Source organism: Pseudonaja textilis, chromosome 9 (assembly GCF_049901715.1).
Source record: "Pseudonaja textilis isolate UNSWEBS1 chromosome 9, rPseTex1.2, whole genome shotgun sequence".
Lineage (NCBI taxonomy): Eukaryota > Metazoa > Chordata > Lepidosauria > Squamata > Elapidae > Pseudonaja > Pseudonaja textilis.
In genome coordinates, this window is record NC_141998.1 from 3180593 (window position 1) to 3202318 (window position 21726).

The window sequence follows — 21726 nt, forward strand, 5'->3', positions numbered from 1 at the left end:
TTTAACCTGGCACATGTCTTGTCAACCTGGGTTGAAGGTGAACAAGGTATTGTGTGAATTTGGCCATAGAGTCACTTCTTAAAGTAGATTTTAAGTCAAGAGAAATCTGTGCCCAACCTTCAAAACTATAAAGGACGGAGTCTGTCCAAGCCTTAACCACTTTGCAACAGTACCAAGCCTCCATAAAGTCTTGTGGACGTCCAAAAGAGGCTCACCCAGTTTTCCCAAACTGTAAGGAAGCTTGGGCATAATTGCACTTCCTCACTCTTCTCTTTTGTTCCCTTTTTGATCTGTTGTTGCCTTTCCTTCACTGCTGTCAATTTTGGGGTTGTAAGCATCTTGTAGCAAGGATCTCTGAGGTTGGCTTGAGCAAAATGTACCAATGGAAAATACCATTGATGTTGATAAATAATGGCTCATAATCCTCCTTTTTTGGGACAGCAAAACTCTAAAATGGAAAAAAAAAATTTTTTAAATACACAACAGTGTGAAATCGCAGCTGCTACTTCTTTAGCTAGTGTTGGCTTTCGTTTGCATCAAGTTCTTCCCCAGAACCTACGATGTGATATTGTGATGTGATGTTGTAATGTGTTGGCATTCTTGTCTTATATGTGGATCCAAGCAATGCAGCCTTTTATAGTTGACAGATGGAAATTTTTGACAATGCACAGATTTTGTAAGGTACTGCCAGATTTTATCTTCATCCACTTTCCTTTCAATCTTTTGCAAATAAATAAATAAATAAATGACCGAGCGAGGCTTTTTTTTTTTCCTTGCCAGCATTCTATTTCCAACTTCTTATTACATTATTTCTATATTCATGTTTTTGTCTCCTGTACATTCAGTCAGTTCCAATTTTTAAAAGTTAACAATATTATGGTTCGTCACACGGTAAGCGAGATATTTAGACTGGAGTTGGCATTTTCACCCACTTATTGAGTTCTGCTCAAGGACTCAAGAGAGGGAGGTGATATTGTTTGATAGCGCTAAAAGAATCCTAGAAGGATGTAATTTGTTTCAAGTAAAGGTGCCTTTCGCAACTGATTGATGGGGATTTTGTCAATGTTCAAGTGGTGCTCTGAGGTTTTGGGGTTACACTCAAGACTCCAGTCCCTATTGATGCAGTAGTTACTTTCCTTTGCCGTAGCCATCCTACACCTGTTGGCAGGTTTTAATATTTTGTGATTTTCCCCACTTCTTTCTCTTCTATTTTACTATCTCCATGTATTGCCATGTCTATTATCCAGACTTTTTTCTTTTTAATTGGCAATTATTCAGTCTGGATTGTTATGTGGCAGGCGACTGTCTCCTTGAATTCGATAGGAGTTCTGGAGAGTTCTATCAAAATTCTAAAGCACTTTGATTCCTTCATCTTCTATTTCTCTGTTTTATGGTCCCACTAATTCGTGCTTGCAGTTAAATGGTATTTTTTGCAGATATTTCAAGGCACCATTGTTGCTGCTTTGTTGTGCCACTGAGGGTGGTCAGTCTGGGTAATCTCCTTACAGCGGCTAAACAGGTGACCCACTGTCTCTTTGGCTTTGCTGAGCTGGCATTTGGCCTGCTGTTGTCTTCTCGATTCTGGCTTTGTATATGTTGGTTCTTAAGGCTTGGTCTTATGTAGCCAGAAAGAATCATCCCATCTCTTTCTTCCATTTTCTCGCTTTTGGTCACTGCCAAGTCTTCTTATCTGCTTTGCTTGCTGCTTTTTTTTTTAATGTATTGGCCATGTAATAATTTTGCTTTGCAAAATTGTCTTTTCTATTCCTTATTTGGTCTTTCGTGTAGGCCAGCTTGGTCGCTCCAGTACTCAGTAAGCTTTCATGGAGTACTAGCCTCAATTGTTGTTATTATTATGGTTGGTTGCGCAGTCTGCCAGATGTTTAGACTGGATTTGGCGTTTTTAATCCACCTACCAAGTTCTTCCCAAAGATCTGGGATCAGCCGATGTTATTGTTTAACAATATTAAAGATATTGTCGTAGGGGTGGCATCTGTTCCAAGCAAAGCTGCCTTTTGCACTTGACTGATGGTGATTTTTGTCAGTGTTGAAGGTGTTTAAATAGTTCCCCAGATAATTGGGGAACTGAGGCATCTATCACTATTGGTAGTACTTTTGCTTCCTAGTTGTTCTATTTTTATTTGCAATTCTTTCTCTTCTATTCTCCAGGTTTCTCCAATATCCAGACTTTTTGCTTGTTCGTTTGTCTTTCTTATGGTTTGTCACACAGTCAGCCAGATGATCAGATTGGATTTGGCATTTTTATCTACTTTTATCCCAAGAAACTGGGATTCGCAGGTGTTGATATTTGATGGTGTTAGACGTATTGTTGCAGGATGTAAGCTATTCCGAGTAAAGCTGCCTTTTGCAATTTACTGACAGTGAATTTATCAATACCGATGGTGTTGTTTATTATTATTATTGTTGTTATTATTATTAATATTATTATGAATAGTAGAAAGATTAATCGCTGAAGATACGTATACCTAGCTCTCTCAGGAAACGTATCGAAGAGACATAGCTTTAAACACAGTAGACAAACCTTATCTTCAGGGAAGCTGTGGCCCAAACCATCCTGGATTTTGCATTTTAATTTTCACTTATGTAACCGTCTTGGCCTCTAGAAACAAAGCAGTCCGGGCAGTGCATTAAATTGACAGATGACACTGAGTTAAGAGGCAGTGACATCGATGAGAAGTGGAAAATTACATGGTCTGAAACAGAATAACCTCATGTTCTGGAAAGAAAGCAAGCTAGATGAAAAATCCAAAAACTGGGTGTCTCAGGTGGAGGGAGGGTGAACGGGAAAACTGGTCATAACTTCTTGATTTGTTCTGATCTCACCAGCCTTTTCTCAATGGGTCTCCTCTCAAAACAGCTGGACTTCGAGTTGTGTAACACAGGACATTGTCTAAGGATGACAGGTTGAGAAGGCTGGGGGAAAATCCTTTCTGTTATGAATGAAGGCTGTGAATACAATTCTGGGATGTTTAGCGAGGAAAGGGCAGGAAGTCAGTAGTGGAAGTGAAGCTGAATTGGTTGGCAAGAGGGTTCGATGTGGCAACACCCCTGTTCTTCCTTTCGGAGAAGCGCAAAACTTTGCGTGTCCAGCAGCTTTCGTTTTCAGTCTTTGCGCATTACTGAGAAATAAAACACTGGTTCGGCTACGTGTTTCATTGATTCTGGCCCTCTTTTGGGGTACATTTTAAGGGTGTCGGGGCCTCGGAGGTTCTCCAGAAATCTCTGTGGATCCCACTACTCTAATGGCGCAACCAAAGAATCCTCAGTGGGCACCTGCAATGGCGAAGTGCCTACCAGTGTGTATTCCTTGGCCCTTGCAATAGCAATAGCTATACTGCTTTATAATGCTTCACAGCCCTCTCTAAGCGATTTACAGAGTCAGCCTATCTCCCGCAACAATTTGGGTCCTCATTTTACCCACCTCAGAAGGATGGAAGGCTAAGTCAACCTTGAGCCTGGTGGGATTCGAACTGCCATATTGCAGTCAGCAGAAATAACCTGCAGTACTGCACGCTAACCACTGCGCCACCAAGGCTCGTGCTGAAATTTAATCTTTTCTCTTTTGCATTTAATTAAGTGAAAATGAATAGGGAGCAACCTTGAAGAGCTAGCTTCAAGCGTAATTTGTATTTGCAAAAATGCCCAGGGACATCATTTATTTATTGTTTATTTGTCTGCGTAGCCATTTATGTACCGCCGGGTCTTGGTGATAAAGAACATATAAATGGCTGTATAAATAAATAGATAGGTGTTTGGGGAAAATTTGTAGATGGGTTTAGCAAAAGCCCATGCTTTTTCTTGGCCTTTCTTTGTGTTGTCATTTTTGTGATGGCCTCACCAACAAGGGTTGAATATATTGGGTGCCTTGAGCCATTTGTAAAAATAAAGTAAGGTAAAAGTCACTGCGGATTTTACTCCACTAGTTGTTGTCCACTATAGGGGGCGGTACTCATCTCCGTTTCAAGGTCATAGAGCTAGCGTAGTTTGAAGTCATTTCAGTGGTCATGTGACCAGCATGACATTAGGGAGCACTGTTACCTTCCCACTGAAATGGTGGTAACTATTTACTTACACGCTTTTGCATGCTTTCGAACTACTAGGTGGGCAGGAACTGGAGGGGAGGACGAGAGCTCACCCTGTCATGTGGAGTTTGGGTCTTGAACCTGGGTGGTTGATTTTCCAGCTGACAAACCCAGTGTCTTAACCGCCGAGCCTCTGCACCGCCAATAAAGATGGGATATAAATAAACAAACCATTTGTGACTGCTTTTATGACATATTTGCAGAAATCCCAACTTGCCGACTGGCTCCAAAGTGATGGGGTTCCATGGGGCTACCCCTTCTTTCTCTAAATATGTCTGTTCAGAATAGGACGACCTTGTCTGGGCTGTAGAAATCTGGGTGAGCAAGATGTGGCAACAATGAAATGTTTGTTCTGACCAAGGCTTCCGAGACCATAATTACGCACACACTTATTTTAAAAATAAGTCTTGTTTTATTGGTAATGAATCTCAAACAGTCCCTCAAGATAAGCACCCACCTTTCTTTCCTGTGAAGTGCTGCCAATAACAGAATTGTCCAATGAACTAGAAAGAAAACCAACCGAAGTACAAAGAGCTTCAAGAATGAATCTGAACCAAACGAACGACTTTGCTTCCTGCAAAGGTTTCTTCACCTTTGCCTGTCCTTTATACCTTATGGGAGAGGCAATCACCTCCCAGCCTTACTCCCAAGTCGCCCCTTTTGTTTTCAACTGCTCTTGCCTTCTAGCAGCTCTGCGCATACGCGCACTGGGAACAGGCTTCCCTGGGTCCTCTTCCTCACTGCTGCCAGATTCTAAAGGCTCCGGAGTCAGCACCCCACTCCCAGATGGTTCTGGCCCCATCTCTGCATCGGATGCAGGACCCTTGTCCAAGTCCTCCCCAGATTCCTGAACTGGTCCCCATTCTTCCCCACTGTCCGATTCCACTGCCATCTGCACAGGCTGCCGGCGAACCACAACAATGTATAAAATTGGGGTCAGTATTAGTATCCATTTTTTAGGCGATAGTGTGATTGTGCAAGCTGGCAGGATGCTTTGGAGCCACTCCAAACCCCAAATCCCAGTTGCCTGAAGTCTTGCAATTCTGCGATTTTGTCCTAGAACGCTCCCAAGTTTTGCATCTTCTTATAAAATTGCCCAAACGTCACAAGACCGGAAGGTCCCATTCATTCTCACCAAGTTTGGACATCTCACCATTTTTGTTTCATTCCAACGTTTATTTCAAGCAATTAATTTAATTGGGGAGGGGGGGTGTATCATTTTCATGACATCATTTTCCCTGATGTCATTTCCAAGGAAGGCCGAGTTCTGATGAAATGCCTTTGTCGTTAATCCTTTGTGTATAATAAGCGTGTGGGGAAAGCTAGACAATTCCTGCAGGTTAATCCCCTTCGGAGCCCAGTTCTATCGCAAGGCAATTTTATCAGGAAAAAAAAAAAGGAATAGATAGGAGAGAAAAAAAATACATAGGACACTTTTTTCCCCCCTCCTTAAAACAATAAATTCATATTGGCGGTGTTACCACTGCTTTGCTCTCATTAAAATTTAATCTAAAATATGTCACTTAGTGGCAAGGATGCGTCTTCGAGGCAGCCCAGGAAGTTTCTCCTAGCTATTGAAAGAGATGGATTGGATTAATAAGCGATGTCTTTGATAATGGAAAAGTTGATGCACAAATCTGAGCTGAATTTGCAAAATGGGAGGTGGTGGAGACAGCTTTATGAGGGTTTGCTCGCTGTTGACAAAATATTTGGAAAAAGAATCAGTGCTGTAAACTTACATTTTACTGATGAAGGCAGCTTAATGTATTTCCATGTAGCAGCAGAACAACTAGAATTCTTGGAATTCGTGGCTCTGTGTGTGTGTGTGTGTTAAAATCTCCCTTTGCATCCATCCAGTGGTAGGATTCAAACATTTTTACTACCGATTCTGTGGACGTGGCTTGGTGGACGTGGCGTGGCTTAGTGGGCATGACAGGGGAAGGATACTGCAAAATATCCATTCCCTCCCCACCCCACTAACCTGCTTTCCAGCTCCGTTCTCCTGGGCAGGGCAACAAAAGGAGACCCAGCTGATCAGATGTGGGCGTGGCTTGGTGGGCCTGGTGTTCTGTGGGTGTGGCTTGGCTTAGTGGGCGTGGCAGGGAAAGGAGACTGTAAAACCTCCATTCCCTCCCCATTCCAGGGGAAGGTTACTGCCAAAATCCCCACTCCCTCCCTGCCCCACTAACCTGCTTTCCAGCTCCGTTCTCCTGTGCAGGGCAACCAAAGATGACCCAGGCAATCAGCTGGGACTCGATGGGAGGCAGAGAATAGATGGCGGTGGGGCCAGTCAGAGGTGGGATTTGCCGGTTCTCCAAACCACTCAAAATCTCCACTACCGGTTCTCCAGAACCGGCTGAATACCACCTCTGCATCCATTCCCCCAAAAATAGAGGGAGGGAGGCCACACCTTTAACTCTTGCTGATGAATTTGGCATTGCTAAAGTGACCCTCCCTGAGGGGAATACAGTGAGCCTTCAACTTAGCTGTCAGTCGGCGGCAATTGGAATCGGAATTTCGGTTGCTAAATAGGATGCCCTGGATTTTGCACGGCCGTTACGCAAACCACAGAGTCATGGATTTCCCCTTTTTATTTTGCTTTGTCCGAAGCCAGCTAGGAAGTTTGCAAGCAGGGATCAAAGGGCCGTGGGATGGCTACAACTCTCATAAATATGGGACAGTTGCCAAGCTCCCAAATTTTGAATCACACAACCACACGGGAATGCTGCAACTGTCATAGGTGTGAAAAATAGTCATTGGTCACTTTTTTTTCAGGGGTGCGCTGTAACTTTGGTTGCGAGATGAATATTTGCAAGTCCAGGGTTACCTGCACCCCATGGGACTCTTACCATTTGGTTTCACTGTAGTCCTTATCTTTTTGGGGGGGGGTTTTGGCAATTGAACATCCTAATTTGAATAAGTCTGAGGAGTTTTGTTTAGTGGTTAAGGCTCCAGGCTAGGCATGGAGGCTGGATGGTCTTGGACCAGTCACTCTCTTTCAGCCCAGCGCACCTCAGAGGGTTGTTGTTATGGGGGAAAATAGAAGTAGGAAGGGATGTATTAGGTGTGTCACCCACTTTGAGTGGTTAATAAAAACAATAGAAGCAGGAAGAGAGAGAGAGAGAGAGAGAAAGGGGAAGGGATGGAGGAAGGGAAAGGAGAGGAAGAAAAGTGAAAGGAAAGGAAAGAGAAGAAGGAAAGGAAAGGAGAAATGGATGGAAGGAAGGAAGATGGAAGAAAGGAAGAAAAAAAGGAAAAAGTTGTATTAAGAAAGGAGAGGGAAGAGGGGGGAAGGGAGAGGAAAAAGGGAAGGAAAGGAAAAGAGAAAGATGGATGGAAGGAAGGAAGGGAAGAAACAAAGGAAAAAAGTGTAAGAAAGAAGAGAGGGCAGGAAGGGGAAAGGAGAGGGAAAAGAAAGAGAAAGATGGAAGGAAGGAAGACGGAAGAGAGGAAAAAGGAAATTGTGTAAGAAAGAAGAGAGGGAAGGGAGAAGAAAGGAAAGGAAACGAGAAAGATGGATGGAAGGAAGAAAGGGAAGAAACAAAGGAAAAAAGTGTAAGAAAGAAGAGAGGGGAGGAAGGGGAAAGGAGAGGGAAAGAAAAGAGAAGGATGGAAGGAAGGAAAAAGGAAGAAAGGAAAAAGGAAAATGTGTAAGAAAGAAGAGAGGGAAGGGAGAAGAAAGGAAAGGAAAGGAAACGAGAAAGATGGATGAAAGGAAGAAAGAAAGGAAAAAAGAAGAAGTGTAAGAAAGAAGAGAGCGAAGGAAGGGAGAGGAAAGGAAAGAAAAAGAGAAAGATGGATGAAAGGAAGAAAGAAGAGAGCGAAGGAAGGGAGAGGAAAGGAAAGAAAAAGAGAAAGATGGATGAAAGGAAGAAAGAAGAGAGCGAAGGAAGGGAGAGGAAAGGAAAGAAAAAGAGAAAGATGGATGAAAGGAAGAAAGAAGAGAGCAAAGGAAGGGGGAGGAAAGGAAAGGAAAAGAGAAAGATGGATGGAAGGAAGGAAGGAAAAAAGAAAAAGTTGTGAAAGAAAGAAGAGAGGGAAGGAAGGGGGAGGAAAGGAAAGGAAGAAGGGAGGGGAAGGAAAAGAAAAGAAAGGAAAAAGGAGGGAAGAGAAAGAAAGAAGGAAGGAAGAGAAAGGAAAGAAGGAAGGAAGAGAAAGGAAAGGAAAGCTTAGCTTAGCTTGCTGAGCTCTGAGATGTAATTGGAGGATTTGAAATCGGGGCGCCAAAATCCCGTTTCAGGGTTGCATTTCATAAAATAAGGCAAACCCCCAACCTCTGGAGCCCTTTGCATGGGTTGGACTTCAACTCCCCTCCTCTTCCCTCACTACCTGCACCACCGTCACCTGTAGTTGGGCGTCCAGTCCTTAGGGAAGCCCAGTTGGGCAACTGGTGAGTTTGCTTTGTCTTGGAGTATCATCCCCTGAGTAAGAATCCGTGGGTTCTTAATACCTCCCACCTCCTTCCATGCTCGCCACGAGCTCCCAGGGTGTGTATGTGTGCGTGTGCGAGTGTGTGTGGTCTCCCCTGAATTGTCCTGCTCTTCTCCCCAGGGCGATACTCCCAACGTTGTCATAAACACCGGAGCATGATCTCATGCGCTTGCCTCCCCAAGGACGCCTCTCTCTTTCCTTTCGTGGGGATGCTGCGTTAGCGATCATCTCTGGGCCTCTGTGGCCACCCAGACTAATTTTAGTTCCAGACATAACAGCCTGTGGGGTTTTCTGCACGCACACCCAAGGCTTCCATGGTGATCGCTCTTTGGCTGCCATCAGTGGCTTTTGTCTGCTCACCTGTGTGTCACCTGTGCGGCGGGCGAAGAAGACCAAAATGTTACTGGCTGAGAAGGCCAAAAAAAAATATAAATAAATAAAAAAAATGTTCCATCATGAGAAGACAAACACATTCTAGGATGAGAAGATAACATGAGGGCTAGTCCTCCATGGATGACCTCAATGGAGCCCAAAATTTCCATTGGGCTAAGCAAGAAAGTTGCTGAGTCAAGTTTTGTCCCCGTTTTATAACCTTTCGTGCCACAGTTTTGGGGTCTGGCGCTGCTCCTAATTGCCGTGTGGTTCCTGGCGTGTTTCTAAAGGGGTAGGAAGGATGATCTCAGGATACCTGAGGAATAGAGGCAAAGGATTGTGGGAATAGCAATAGCAATAGCCCTTAGACTTATATATCACTTCACGGTGTTTTTACAAGCCCTCTCTAAGCAGTTTCCAAAGTCAGCCTCTTGCCCCCAACGATCCGGGTCCTCATTTGACCCACCTCGGAAGGACAGAAGGCTGAATCAATCTTGAGCCAGTGAGGATTGAACTGCTGGCAGTGGGCGGAACGAAGGAAGGAAGGATATCAATAGCATTTAGACTTATATACTGCTTTACAGTGCTTTTACAGCCCTCTCTAAGCAGGTTTACAGAGTCAGCCTCTTGCCCCCAACAATCCGGGTCCTCGTTTTACCCACCTCAGAAGGATGGAAGGCTGAGTCAACCTTGAGCCTGGTGAGGGTTGAACTGCTTTCATTTGGCAGAAATAGCCTATAGTACTGCATGTTTACCACTGTGCCACCACAGCTCCTTCCTTCCCTCTTCCTTCCTTCCTTCCTTCCTTCCTTCCTTCCTTCCTTCCTTCCTTCCTTCCTTCCTTCCTTCCTTCCTTCCTTCCTTCCTTCCTTCTCAATAGCACTTGAACTTATATACCACTTCACAGTTCTTTACAGACCTCTCTAAGCAGTTTATAGAGTCAGCCTGCTGTCCGCCAACCATTTGGGTTCTCATTTTACCCACCACGGAAGGATGGAAGGCTGAAGTAAATCTTGAGATAGTCAGGATCGAACTACTGGCAGTGGGCAGAGTTTGCCAGCAATAGCAATAGCATTTAGACTTATATACGGCTTCACAATGCTTTCCAACCCCCTCTAAGCGATTTACAGCCTCTTGTCCCCCACAACAATCCGGGTCCTCATTTGACCCACCTCGGAAGGACGGAAGGCTGAGTCAACCTTGAGCCTGGTGAGATTTGAACTGTCAAATTGCAGGCAGCCGGCAGCCAGCAGAAATAGCCTGCAGTACTGCACTCTCACCACTGTGCCACCGTGGCTCATACCAAATACCAAATTTCGGCATATTTGGAAGATACCTGAGGGTTTTTTTTAAAGAATTTTTTAGACTTTATTGTATTTTTTGGGACTTCTTTAGAATTAGGGTGAGGTGGCCCACTGAACAGGAGTAAAGAAAGTGTAAAGATTTGGTGGTTTGCGCTTCATTGCCAATCAAAAAGTCAACAGCATTTCCAGCATTTGGCTTTTCTACACAGAATGTTCCCCCTTAGTTTTTTTTTTTTTTGCGGTCCGTGCGCTCCGATATAGACTATGAACCTCATTGGAAGGTACCACAAAGATCATCTACTCCAGCCCTCCCTCCCTGCCAGGTGCAGGACTGCAACAATTGAGCCAAGTAGTGGTGTGGTTCACTTAGCTTGCTAAAAGAAAACAACAACCCAACAACCTCGAGTTGTGTGTTGTGCAATCTAAACACATGTGACCACACAACGCAAGAGAGATGTGGCTGTCGGCATAGATCGCACGAGCCCCATAATTTGCAACTGGAGTCCAGATTTTTTGGGGGGCGGGGGGGGCTGAATTGGTTTCTTGCACGGTCCTCTGTATCTAGGAGGGAGTTGCACACCCAGGCGTTTTTTGGGTGCTCTTCTGGTTTTGGGTCCCACCCATCGAGTCCTCCTGTTTTGCTGAGTCAGCAGCCTTGGCAGAGGTTGCAAAGCTGTTTTGGGGTGCGGGAAGGGCAGGCGTGGCACCCCTGATTCCCTCCCTCTTTTCTTGGAGGGCAAGAAATGTGTAGGGAGCGGCTGTGGTGAGAGGGGTGGGGTGAAAGTGTCGCACACCTTGTGCCACGTGCGACTTGGCTGGCCTTGCCTGCTTGTCTGTCCCACCCTTGCCATCGACTTTGGGGCATTGGCAAAACTGAGCCGGCACCCTGCCTGGCCCCCCCTTACGGCTTTAATCCTTTTTCCCTGGTGGTTTTTGTCCAGGTGTTTGTGTGTGTGTGTGTGCAAAACCTGGATTTGAAAACTGTTCTGCAAGGGGTCTGGTTGGGACGTTAGCTGCCTCTTGAGAGGTTCAAGTTGGCCGAAAGGCTGGCGGGGTCTTACCACAGGAGGTGTCAGCACACGGGTGAAGAGAGGCTACCCTGGGCTTGTTTGGGGAGCCTGGAGGCAGCGGCGCAGAGTGGGTGGGGCTGTTTTTCCTCCTAGGGTGTTGCTTTGTTCTTTCAACTCTCTCAAGTCCATACTAGCCCTCTCTGGAAGTTGTGAGAAACGAGGCTGAAGGTTTGCCGGTGCTCATAACAGACCCCGGGTGCTCCTCAAAAGTGTCTTGGGAATCCCAATCCTGCAGTACCAGTGGTCCTCAGCTTACAGTTGTTCATTTAGTGACCTTTTGAAGTTACAACGGCACTGGAAAAAGGGACTGACCAACCACCATTTTTCGCGCTTATGACCCTTGTGGCATCCGCATAGTCACGTCATCAACATTATCCACCTATCAAGTCCTTCCCAAGGCCCTGGAATAGGGAGACGTTATTGTTAGAGAGCATTAGAGATATCGTCGCAGGATGTAAGCTGTTCCATGTAAAACTGCCTTTTGCAGTTGACCGTTGGGGAGTTTGTCCGTGATGGAGGTGTTCAAGCGTTAAAAACAATGTATTCTCTCCCTGTCTGTCTCTTGTTTTTTTCTGCCTGTATTCTCATGCTTGATGTTTGCCGTCGAATGTTGCGTTGCAGTTACCTTCGTGGGAAAATTATTTTCCCTGCATTTGGCTGTTATGTGCCCGGTGTTCTCTTTCCCAAGTGGTAGGAAGGGCTGTTGAGCATATAGTCGGCATGTAGAACAGGGGTGTCAAACTCAAGGCCCCGGGGGACTGGACCTGGCCCATAGAGAGTGCTTAGATCTGACCTGCAGGGCTGCCGTGGAAAACATTGAGAGACCGGCCTGCGATGTCTCTGCCAACAAACCTGACCTCGGGAGGGCTGCACAATGGCCCGATGCAGCGGTCTACCAGGGAAAATGGAGCTCAGGAGGACCACGCGCAGCTTTCCTGAGCTCCGTTTTTGCTGTCAGACCACTGCAGGAGGCTGTCGCAGCCAAAAACGGAGCTCAGGATTGTGGCGTTCCGGTGCACTGGGAGCTTGATGGCCGGGCACTTGCCTTCTGCTGCCTAGGGCTCTTGAGAGCCTGCACCACCGTCTGCGGATCCTCTGTGTAGCCTGAGAGAGACAGGAAGGCTCCTCTGGAGGACAAGGGTTTAGCGCTCTCCCTGGTCTCCCCTCCCTCCACGGGAGACAATGGATTCCCCCAGGCTGCCCTAGGCACCCCCAACATGAGTGACATCTGGCCATGCCCACCCGGACCCCTGAGCTAAAACACAACCCTGATGCGGCCCTCAATGAAATAAGAGTGGTATTCAGCTGGTTTGGACTGGTTCGGACGGACCGGTAGTGGAAATTTTGACAATTCAGAGAACCGGCGAATACCACCCCTGACTGGCCCCGTCCACTTGCCCCCGCCGTTACCTCCTCTATTGTAAACGAAGCTCGTCTGATTCACGTGGGAAAGCTGATGGCCACGTGTCAGCTGAGGTAAAAACCAGTTCAGGCACCTCTCCAGTGTCGGCAGAGCCCTGCGCACACGCGTGCCTAGAACTGATAGGAACGATTTTTGGAAGGCCACCCTTGGTCTAGAGGGATCCTTGGAAAAGACATCACCCCATTTGCTCTACGCTGTCTGGGATGGTAGCTAGCCAAAATCCAGTCTCTCTGGAGCTTGCCGGTTGGGAAAAGCCTGACGCGGCAGACGGAGGCTTCTCGGAGACCCGGCATGTGACTGTGGTTTTTGATCCTGATGTGTCATTCTCCACGAGGACGGATGAAAAGGCAGATACCATCCTGCTGTGGGCCTAGCGGGAAGACAGTAGGCCTGATAGGGTGGCCCAGTTCCAGCACTTCTTCAGCTCCAGATCTGCCTGTGGCTTTTTTAGTTATGAGATGCTGCTTTTAGGAAGAAAGGAACAAACAGGAAAAAAAAAAAGTCAGCAGGAGTCTGCGTATCAGCAATAGCTTGAGGTAATTAACAGATTCACAGAATTGGAAGGGACCTTGTAGGCCATCTAGTACAACCCCCACCCCCCAAAAGCAGGAGACCCTACACCATTTCTGACACATGACAGTCCAGGTCTCTTCTTGAAAACTTCCAGTGATGAAGCTCCCACAACATCCGGAGGCAACTTCTGTTCCATCGGTTGATTGTTCTCACTGTCAGGAAATTCCTCCTTATTTCCAGGTTGAATCTCTCCTTGTGCAATTTCCACCCATTATTCCTTGTCTGGCCTTCAATGCTGCCTTGGAGAATAGCTTGACCCCTTCCTCTCTGGGGCAGCCCCTCAAATATTGGAAGACTTCTATCCTGTCTCCCCTGGTCCTTCTCTTCACTAGACTAGCCAGGCCCAGTTCTTGCAACTGTTCATTGTATGTTTCAGCCTCTAGTCCCCTAATCATCCTGGTTGCTCTTCTCTGCACTCTTTCTAGAATCTCAACATCTTTTTTAATAGCGTGGCAACCAAAACTGGATGCAGTATTCTAGGTGTGGTCTTACCAAGGCTTTATAGAGTGGCATCTATAGACCTTATATGATACTCTGCTCCGCTGAGTTCCAGAATAAAGAATAATAGAATTGTCCCCCCAAGCCATACCCAATCAGCTGCAGTGACTCCGACTATGCCCCTCCCCTGGTCCCTGAGGACAACTACAATGTTGATCCAGCCCTCAATGAAATTGAGTTCAACCCTCCTGTTCTGACAGATGGACGAGGTTCCTCCTATCTCACCAGAAGGTCTTCAGAGAGCAAAGCCAGGGGAATCTTGAACGTCTCTGTGGCCAGCGTCAAAGACAGAGTCCCATGGACAACATAGAGTGGTTAGAGTCCAAACCAGCCCCTCCTGTCCCCATACACAAACCATAGAGCTGTGGTGGAGCCGTGGTTAGTATGTAGTATTGCAGTACTTCTGCTCTTTGCTGGATGCCTGCAGTTTGGCAGTTCAAATCCCACCAGGCTCAAGGTTGACTCAACCTTCCATCCTTCCAAGGTCAGTAAAATGAGGACCCGGGTTGTTGGGGACAAGAGGCTGACTCTATAAACCGCTTAGAGAGGGAGGTAAAGCACTGTGATGCAGCATATAAGCCTAAATGCTATTGCTAGTGTCAGGGTTCCAATGGATGCCCTAATTAATTCAGCAGCTATTGCTGCACATGCTCCATTAAATTACAGCCATGGTGGTGCAGTGGTTAGAATGAAGTCTTGCAGGCTGACTCTGCCAACTGCCAGCAGTTTGACTGTCACTGGCTCATGGTTGACTCAACCTTCCATCCTTCCAAGGTCAGTAAAATGAGGACCCAGGTTGTTGGAGGCAAGAGGTGGACTCTGTAAACCACTTAGAGAAGGCTGGAAGGCACAGTGAAGCGGCATATAAGTCTAAGTGCTTTGGGGAAGAGAGGGAGGGAGGAAGAAGGAAAGGAGTTGTGGTTAGCGTGTAGTACTGCAGGCTAATTCTGCCAAATGCCAGCAGTTCAATCCTCACCAGGCTCCAGGTTAACTCAACCTTCCACCCTTCCAAGGTGGGTAAAACGAGGACCCAGATTGTTGGGGGCAATGCGCTGACTCTGTAAACCGCTTAGAGAGGGCTGTAAAAGCACCACGAAGAGGTAGATAAGTGCTACGTGCTATTGCTATATTCCTTGGAAGGAGGAGGATTTGGTAGAATGTTTTCTTGATTCCCTGCAGCTTGTATGTGGTAGCCTGGCGTGACCCTTCGGGGATCCAGCAACGAGAAACGTTTTTGACTAAGTTGACTCCTTGTGCCAAAAACTCCCGTGGTGTCCGGCTATTAGTCTGAACGGGTGACGTCCTCTTAAATTCCTTAAATGGTGCCTTGGCTCCCTGGGGTTTCATTCTGTTTTTGCCCAGAAAAAAAAACAAAAAACAACAACACTGGTCTCGCCCCTTCCTTCTACCCTGGCTCTGTAGCTTCTGGTGGCCTACAGAGAAACTTAATTTGTTAATCAGTGAGCTATGAACACAAGCAGGATGGAGATTAACTTTCACCCTTGGGCTTGGGAGACGGATCTTGCGAGCAAAGCTGGCTTGCTGGATAAACCTTCCTTGCCAGGAGGAAAGACGGTGGATCATGGGTTTCACTGTGTGTGTGTATGTGGGGTGGGGGCGGCTACAGGTAGTCCTGGAATTCCGACCGCAATTGAGCCCAAATTTTCTGTTGCTAAAAGCGAGGCAGGTGTTACACACATTTTTGGCACCAGGACCTTCCTTAGTACACTTGTGAAGTGAATCACTGCCATTGTTCAGTTAGTGGTTGTTAAATGAATCTGGTTTGCCCTGTTGGCTCTGCTTGTCCAGCGGTCACAAAAGGGGATCTCATCACTCCCGGGACAGCACGACCATCGTATTTATATAAGTCGGTTGACAAACGTCTCAGTTTTGATCCCGTGACGTCACGCTGCAACAGTTGGGTGAAAAATGGTCACTGCCATGGTAACGTTGAAAGGTCACTAGATGAACTTGTTGTAAGTCGAGGACCACCTGGGCTTGGTTCCACTCGCTTCCATTGCATTTCCCTAGGGCAGGGGTCCCCAAACGTGGCAACTTGAAGACTTGTGGACTTCAACTCCCAGAATTCCTCAGCCACTTTTTAGAGCAGTGTTTGTAGAGAAAGGGATTACAAGAGAGTAAGCAGGTTGCAATGGGGAATACACATCAAAAAGTGTCAGGGAATGCTGGGAGTTGAAGTCCACAAGTCTTAAAGTTGCCGAGTTTGGAGACCTCTGCCCTATGGTTAGATCAGTGGTGGGATTCAACATTTTTTACTACCGGTTCTGTGGGCATGGCTTGGTGGGCGTGGCAGGGGAAGATTACTGCAAAATCCCCCTTCCCTCTCCACTAACCTGCTTTCCAGCTCCGTTCTCCTGTGCAGGGCAACCAAAGAAGACCCAGCCGATCAGCTGGGACTCAAGGGGAGGCAGAGACGAGATGGGATTGGCGGGGCCAGTCAGAGGTGGGATTTGACGGTTCTCCAAACTACTCCAAATTTCTGCTCCCGGTTCTCCAGAACCAGTCCAAACCTGTTGAATGCCACCTCTGGGTTAGATTCAAGTCTGCTCAGTGCCGAATTTGAGAAAAATATCCTTTTCCAGGGATTCATTCACATCAGGCAGAACATTGAAAACGAATGTTGAGGTTGCACGGTTGCATCCCTGCTGCTGTGCTGTTTTATTTATTTTTCCCTCCTATTCATCACTTCATGAAACTGAATTCATGGTAGAAACATTCTATAGAATCTAATTGATATATCAGTGATCAAAACATTCAGATTAACAGAGTTGGAAGGGACCTTGTAGGTCACCTAGTCCAACCTCCCCTGCCCAAGCAGGAGACCCTACACCATTTCTGGCAGATGGCGATCCAGTCTCTTCTTGAAAGCCTCCAGGGATGAAGCTCCCACAACTTCTGACGGCAACTTCTGTTCCATGGATTGATTGTTCTAACTGCCAGAAAATTCCTCCTTATTTCCAGGTTGAATCTCTCCTTGTTCACTTTCCATCCATTATTCCTTGTCTGGCCTACAGGTGCTTTGGAAAATTGCTCACTCACCAAGTTGTGTCTGACTCTTTGTAACCCCATGGCCCACAGCGTACCAGGCCCCTCCATCCTCTACTGTCTCCCTGAGTCTGCCCAAAGTCATGTTCATTGCATGATAACACTATCTACCCATCTCCTTCTCCGCCGTCCCCTTCTCCTTTCACCCTCCATCTTCCCCAACATGAGGGCCTTTTCCAAGGAGTCCTCTCTTCTCATTGGGTGGCCAAATATATTTGAAGTTTCAGCTTCCGGATCTGTCCATCCAAAGAACAGTCAGGCTGATTTCTGTGTTCAGGCGAACATCACAGCTTTGCAAAAAGTGCGCTTGTAGACAGCTGTGGTTAAGCACTGGAAGGGACCAAGAAAAGAGCAGCTATTTTCCTAAGATTGGCTTCCCCTCCCCAGAGCTGGTTTGGCAGCCCCGTCCTTGCCCTGGGCCTCTGTTGCATAAACAGACTTCATTATCCTTTTCTTTTTATTCAAAAAGTGGAACGTTTCAAATCCTTATCTGAAGAGGTCACGAAGACTTGCCCGCAATGCAAAGCAAACTCCCTCGGAACTGAAACGAGCTCCACGGCCGGAGAAGTTGGTCCTCTTTGTGAACAATATTTAGACAGTTTCTGATAAAGAAGAGCCCCAGAGGACACACTGCACGGGGAATATCCATCAGGAGGTGGTGGATACACTTGGATTTGGGTGAGAGTGTGCCGAGCACTCTCACAAAAGGAGATGTGCAAATTGGGATGAATATTTCTCACATCCTTTTCTGGAGCACAAGATTCTCCTCAGGGCTGCATCCTGAGTCCACTGTTGTTCACCCTGTTGACCCAAGGACCAGTGGTGGGATTCAGCTGGTTTGCACCAATTCAGGAGAACCTGTCGTTAAATGACCCATCCCCCAGCTATCAAAGTGGATCCTGGACGCTGCAATGGAGAAACCGGCAACGGAGTGGCGGGCGCAAGGGAAGGAGATAGCTGCTTTCCCTCTTTCTTCTCCCTGCTCCTCCTCCTCTTGCCGGCCGCTCCGTGACCCGTTTCCCCCTTGCAACGTAGCACCCAGGATTGACTTTGATCGCAGCGTGGTAATTTAACAACCGGTTCGCCCAGCTTGGCCATCGCAGGAGGCTTGTCCCACATGTACGACGGAGTTGGAGGATGAGGATGAGCTACGCATCCCCACAACTGCCAACCTGACCCTGGGCGAACCGGTGGTTAAATTATTTGAATCCCACCACCACTGCCCAGGTTTGTCGCCAGCCCTGTTGTGAAGTACGCGGACGATACAACAGCAGTGGGCCTTATTCAGTATAACAATGAGGGGTGCTGATTGCGAAGAAGAAGAGGGCTTGGTGAACTGGTGTAGTGAAAACAGCCTCGTTTCAAACGTTGGAAAAACTAAAGAGATTGTTGTCACTTTCGGAAAAGGCAGGCACAGCCACACACCTCTGTGAATTAATGATTCACCTGTGGAGCTGGTTAGCAGCATCAAGTTTCTGGGAGGGCAGCTAGCGAGTAGGCTGGCTTAGTCGCTCCACAGCGAGACACTGGTGAAACAGGCACAGAAGCACCTGCATTTTCTGCGTCGCACAAGATAAGTTCATCTCCCTCCCCCGGTCCTTGCCACTTTCTATAGAGGGACGATTGAAAGCATCCTGTCCTATTGCACTACGGTCTGGTTTGGAAGCATTACTGCTCCAGACAGGAAGGCAGTGCAGAGAGTGGTGAGGACGGCAAAAGAGATTATAGGCAGTTCACTCCCTTCTATCCAGGACATGGATATGCTCTTGCGATGCTTGAGCGGGGTCCACAGCATTGTGTGGCACTCTACACAATCCCCTTCACAACCTGTTTTCCTTGTTACCTTCTGGGAGGGAGCGGGCATCGTGGCATCCGAAGCAGAACATCCGGATTCGGTCACAGTTTTGTTCCATGCAGTATCAACCTTGTGAATTCTCAAGCTTCCTCTTTCCGTTATGTATTCATAGGATTATATTATATTATGTATGTACGTACACTAATGGGCATGGGTAGGGGTGTGTGTGTGTGTGCAGATCAGGGGCGTGAAACTTGCATCGTCACGGCGATGGCATCACGTGACGTTTCCCCCCTTCGCTAAACTGGGCTTGGGCATGTCCAGCACGTGACCTATCATGGGCCTTGAGTTAGTTGGACCACCCTGGTGTAGATAGGTAGGTAGGTAGGTAGATATAGATATAGATGAGAGAGAGAATAGATAATAGATGTATATAGCATGTGTATATGTGTGTTGTGTGTGGGTATGGGTAGATATATACTTTCTTTACAGAGCAGGCAGCAGAATTTCATTTTTAATGTGGGCCAGTGTGCTCGCAGTAAAAAAAACAACAATAAAGCTTATCTTACCTTAAAATGTCCACCACCATAGAGTTACCAATTCATAGAATGGATATAACGATGGGTCCATCTAATCGTTCCTTAGTCGCTTAGCCCAAAGAAAACTAGAATGGCTGCTCCTTACCCCATTTCCATGACTCGATAACTCGTTACTGACTACATGGAGGCACATCTCAAGGCCATTGAGCCAGTGCGCTCCGAAGACCATTTCTGTGGCATGTGGCCAGCATGACATCACAGAGCGTTGTTAACTTCCCACCAAAGTGGTACCCATTTATCTACTCGCATTCACATGCTTTCAAACTGCTAGGTTGGCAGGAGCTGGAGGGGAGGGCGGGCACTCACCCCGTCATGTGGCACCTGGGTCTTGAACCTGGACAGGTGACTTATGACCATTTTTCAGTCTTACGACCGGAAGTGGGATTCGAAAATTTTCTACTACCGGTTCTGTGGGCGTGGCTTGGTGGGCGTGGCAGGGGAAGGACGCTGCAAAATCCCCCTTCCCACCCCACCCCACTAACCTGGTTTCCAGCTCTGTTCTCCTGTGCAGGTCAACCAAAGAAGACCCAGCCAATCAGCTGGGACTCAGTGGGAGGCGGAGAATAGATGGGGGCGGGGCCAGTCAGAGGTGGGATTTGACAGTTCTCCAAAGTACTCAAAATTTCCGCTACCGGTTCTCCAGAACTGACCAGAACCTGCTGAATACTACCTCTGATCCAACCTCACCCTTTCCTCCTTCTGCTGTTTTCTTCTTAGCTATAACCATTTTATTTCCATTGCTCAGTTTTTAAAGCTGGGGGATGCGTTTCCTTTAAAAAGAAGGAAATTTGCGGCACCGTGTCCCAACGTCGGGTGATCCCTGCCCAATTGTAAATCCCTGGTGACATTTAAAATAACGGAGAAGAGGCTGTTCCTGTAGCATTGTTTTTCTGCCCCCGTTTTATATTCCTCGACGCAAATGTCGTTGTTTATAGATTCTAAAGCTTGCAAAGTTACCGTTTTAAAAAGTTTCTGGTTTCAAGCACGTCATTTCATGGAAGGTTGCCATTCCCTTGAATTAAAAAGACTTTTGGAATAAAAAAGCGATTCACTCCCACTGAAATTGGAGACATTTAAGGAGATTTCGTAAACCTTTTTTAAAAAATATTGTTTTTTAAAGACGCAAATGCGAGGGCCCTCTTTGAGAAAGGGAATACAATGCGTGGTCTGAATATCCCCTCCAGATGAAAAATAAATAAATGAATAAATTCCCAGCACCGTAGCTGCAGCAACTATTTCGCTGCTTTCTGCAGGAATATGTAGAAACCAGCACACTGGTTTTTCTAGAGCGAGATTATCTTTGCTGCTGCAAAATAGGACCATTTGGAGACAATCTTGTCAATTATATTAATTTGGTTTCTGCTGCTGGAGAAGGAAGCATGCTGGGGTACTGAGATACAGAGCCAAGAACCCTTGGCGGGGTGAATTAAAAAACAACAACGATTCATGTAGAAGCCTGTTCTTGTTTAGAAAGGCCACAAGACAAGGGTGTGGAAAGGCTTGTCCTAGAAAACATGTCCTTCATCTCCACGCTCCATGTCATCCAGCAAAAGTCCCAGGAAAACTAGGAAGGAATAGTTGCTAGTTCCAATATCAAAAACCAGAATTGCTATTTAAAATGCGAGTCTCCCCCTCTAAAACTCATTAATGCATTTATAAATAAAATAATGTTCATGCAGGTGATATTGGCGAACGTGGAAAAACAAGCAAGGCTTAGCTGAACCTTGCGTGGATGTGTGGACATCTTATCCCAGGTTTTTCATCTCTGGCCCTGCTAGCTAGAACTTCGGGGAACTTTGTCCCAAAGATGGTTTTTCCAAAAGGCAAATGGGACTTTCTTGGTTTTTCTTTTTTTTCCTTTGAAAACATTTTGCTTCTCATCCAAGATGCTTTTTTTTTAAGTTTGTTTTTTTTATTTTAACAACAAATAAAACCATCTTTCAATGTTACAGTGTGTCGGTTGGGTGCATATATCTTGTGCGCATAATAATGTTCTACATTTCTTGTTATACATTTATAAACAATTCTAATCAACATTTGATATCATATTGTTCAAAATTATATTATTATTGACCTTATAATTATTATCTTTTAAAAACATATCTCATTCTTACTAAGTTATATTCATTCTCTTACTCATTCAAAATTAATCAGTTATAGTATATTATAACTATTATCCAAGATGCTTCTTCAGTTCTGAACTGAAAAGGCTTCTTGGATGAGAAGTGAAATATTTTCTAAGAGGTGGGGGGGAGAAACCAAGAAAGTCCAGTGGCCTTTTGGAAGAAACATCCACGACTTGGATAATAGAGAATCTCCATAGCCAGACTGAGAATTTTAATTTCCTATTTGGAGATCAGTCATGAAAGCTCAGGCAGATATGGTTAACCACCCAACACCAAAAAGATCGTAAAACAGTGCAAGGAAGACAAGTTGGCACAGTTCTCCAAGTAGAATTTTCTAAAACAGAAGGCTGACAATCTCCTTATCTT

General features: G+C 46.2%; 1 protein-coding gene across 1 annotated transcript in view; it reads left to right on the forward strand.

Annotated features, from left to right (window-relative positions):
• SEMA4C (semaphorin 4C) overlaps positions 1-21726 on the forward strand; it is a 90885-nt gene that overhangs the window by 34804 nt on the left and 34355 nt on the right. The gene's annotated exons all lie outside the window — the stretch shown is intronic.